Source organism: Pinus tabuliformis, chromosome 4_2 (assembly GCF_031772625.1).
Source record: "Pinus tabuliformis cultivar Carrire ecotype Pingquan chromosome 4_2, CPIR1, whole genome shotgun sequence".
NCBI classification, from domain to species: Eukaryota; Viridiplantae; Streptophyta; class Pinopsida; order Pinales; family Pinaceae; genus Pinus; species Pinus tabuliformis.
In genome coordinates this window covers 630,745,640-630,749,289 of record NC_142304.1, presented here as the reverse complement: position 1 = coordinate 630,749,289, position 3,650 = coordinate 630,745,640, and the positions used below count along the sequence as shown (strand labels likewise).

General features: G+C 31.6%; 1 pseudogene; it reads right to left on the bottom strand.

The window, feature by feature from the left end:
* Positions 1-1,079: 1,079 nt before the first annotated feature.
* Positions 1,080-1,660, bottom strand: LOC149170931 (antifungal protein ginkbilobin-like protein pseudogene; annotated as a pseudogene).
* Between the last annotated feature and the right edge of the window lie 1,990 nt (positions 1,661-3,650).

The window sequence follows — 3,650 nt, the reverse complement described above, 5'->3', positions numbered from 1 at the left end:
TTTATTTAGTTAATTAATTTTAGAAAAAATGATTAAGAGAGCATAAGTACCTTGGAGAAAAAATCTTAACCCTTGATCTGAATACTACTAAGAATATTTTTGCATATTCTATGAAGGTTAAATATGTACCATCGACCGCATAATAATTACTCATAAATGAATTAAAATTATGAAAGGCTTCTTCCACACCTATATACGTACTTATATAAAATAGTCGAAAACCATTACCATTAAAACATTTTATTATTTTGTTGTTCATGTGTAATTCCTTCCATGATGAGCATGAAGTTGGTGTATACATACATACATGTAGAGAGTACAAACATAAGTCCATTACAATAAATAAATACAAGGATTGTAACATTTGAACAAAATAAATAAGTAGCTCAATCTGAAAGTTTATACTTCGAAAGCATTTTGCAACTTTATGGCGACTCTAGGAAATAGAAATATTGGCAACAAGACAAGGAAGGAAAAAAGATAACTAAAACTAACCATACTTAAGACTAAGTTATGTTCAACTCTTTTTATGAAATTTGAATTATAGATTGATTAAAACTCACCCAAATCAACTTTCTTAGACTTCAAAGTGATTGCAATTTTGACAAAGCAATTTATACCATTAAAACCACAAGAATCCCATCATGTAAATGAAAGATATGAGTGCTCCGTAGTTTGTTTGTTTATGAAAATGAAATCAATACCCTAAGCATAACCAAAAAAAAGAAAATATATTTTATTAAATCACATTTATATTTGAATGCACGAAATTGTATCCAACGTAACCACGCCACATTGTAAAACATGACCGTGGGGCACTCATGAACCACACATATTATAAAACATTGACTAACGTGTGTCAAAAATGACAAACATGACTTGGGAACCACACATATTGTAAAAACATTGACCACTGTGTGTAAAACATAACAAACATGACTTGGGAGTACTCACGAACAACCCACATTATTAAACAAACATGACTTGGTGACTAACCACAAATATCATAAAACAAACATGAATTACGAGTACTCATGAACCACACACATGGTAAAACATGACTTGGAGTATAGTCTATACTAAAATGGGTGCTGCTCTAAACGGATGGAACAGTCAGCCAGTTGAACGTGAGCACTGATGGCAACGCCACCGACGAGCAACATGCGGGAACTTAGGATAGCAAGGCACTTGCTGCAACTATCATGATCGAGTCCTGGAAGACACTTTGCATGCCCGTAGGCACTGGGTGAGCCCCTGGTGCCTACACTGGACGTGTTGTAGTCGAAACCCTTCGAGGGCGTGTTTTCTTCCAGATCTTGGAGCAGCTTTCCCACAGTTTTGAACCAACCAGTAGGTGAAACCTGTCCCTGTGCGTTCCCCACAGATAGCAGGAGTAACATGAGAGGTAAAGCAAAGCGGAAGGACCTGATCGCCTTTAATAATAAAATAAACGAAAGCCAAATGAAATCCCTTCGAATGAAAAACGTTATTGCGATCCTGCAGAGGACGCCCCCATTTTATAGTCCTTGCGGCACATAGTTTCGTGTGTCACTCACAGAAAAGATACAATTTTTTTCATTTTGGATGAACCATGCCGTTTTTTCTTCACACGTATGAACCATGCCGTTTTTTTTTTCTTCACACGTATGAGCCATGACATTCTGTCCCTTAGTGTCAGCCTTACTCAGCGGAACGGGAATCTCGTATAATGAAGTAGACGTATTGGTTGGAGATACTAGTATGAAGGGGAATCGCATATAATGAAGTAGACGTATTGGTTGGAGATTGATGTATGAAGGGGAATCTAGTATCATGAAGTAGACGTATTGGTTGGAGATTCTAGTATGATGACGTAGTCCATGCAGTATGGGAATTTTCAAAATTACTTATGTTCTATTTCCTGAAGTTCAATGTATTTAGTATCCTGAAGTATGTGTTTCATTCTAGATTTTAGAACCATAAGCAAGTGCATTTAGTATCATGAAGGGTTTATTTTTTCTTAGATTTTGCTATTATGTTAGTTTTTATTATTATAAGTGTATTTTAGGTTAGTTTTTATTATTATAAATTTGACGTATGTTATTTTGTTTGGATAAGGATATTGGATTTTAATATTATAAATTGGATGTATTTCATTTTGTTTGAAAAACTGTACCTGATTTTAATATTATGAATTAGATGTATTTTATTTTATTTCGGTAACTATTTTAGATGTATTTCATGAAGTAGATGTATTTAATATCATTGTGGATTATAAAATTGTAAATTGGATGTATTTCATTTTGTTTGCACAACTACACATGATTTTAATATTATGGATTGGATATATTTTATGTTTTTGGACAATTGCACTAAATTTTAATATTATTCATATCATGGTATCATATGCTAGTTATTCTATTAAGGGCATAACACATCACTTTTATGAAATGATTCACAAGACTTGGTATATTGTGATATATGGACGCCACAACATATGGCAAGGTCATAATTTTTTATGGCATTAAAAATTGGCATGCCTTAATTATTTGCATTCAATGATGATAAATGACATATGTTGGATATGACATATTATATAAAGGTTAATAAGGACGACTGTCTGTATTTGGAACCTTGCATATAGGAAAAATCCATGCATTAATTGTGATAACGGTGGGCTATTAATGGTATGAAATTAATACCTTAACATTATTGGAATTCATTAGGGTTAATCTCTACATACTCATTTGATCATTTGAAACAATTACCTCAAAAAAATTTGGTACCTATGCTCAACCAACTTTAACCATTTGGTATTCTAGACATCTAGTTAGATGATGAGACACTATTCTCTTCATATGTGGCCAAAAGTATTGGTTTCAGACTACAAAAATTGTAATTTTTATAGGTTGGATACCCAACATAAGGCACTCTACACATCTCACTCAACAACACTTTTTTGATCATTTAAGAATTTGGCACATAAATCCTACCTTTACATAAAAGAACTCCATCTTCTTCTACATCATAATTGTAATGAACCTCATTGTTGCACTTACATAATAACATTTCTTTTAAAGTAACAGTAAGTCATATATATATAACTTTTATCTTACAATTATCAATTCTTGAAAAACTTATGTTCACAATCATATTCAACAATCATTATTGATGATAACTTAAGATTTCTCTATACACTTATTTTCACTATTAAATCCTACTTCTGTGTATGTTTAGCTCTTTTCATTTTAAATTCATTTTTTTTGGTATACAAATATATTTGTCAAAAAATATATATTAGTTTGTTTCTGCAAATTTCCCTTTCATTTTTATAAGATGTCCACCACCAATTACTTGACTTCATTTACTACCCTTTATATAATTAGAAATTGTACTTTTAAACATGTAATATTTTACGATAAAATACCTTTATTTATTTTTACTTCTACTACAATTTGGCCTCACTTGACCTCACATCATATGAAAATATACATATTCGTAATTGTATATGTGATTTTAACCAAATCGATAAATTCATTTGTTATGTTAATATTATTATTAAGGTTTTTTCCTTTTCATTATGCTACTATTAGTTTATTCTCATGAAACCTTTAGGATCAAATTTTGAACTTTGAATTTGGTTAACCCGATGACAGTCCTTACCAACATAC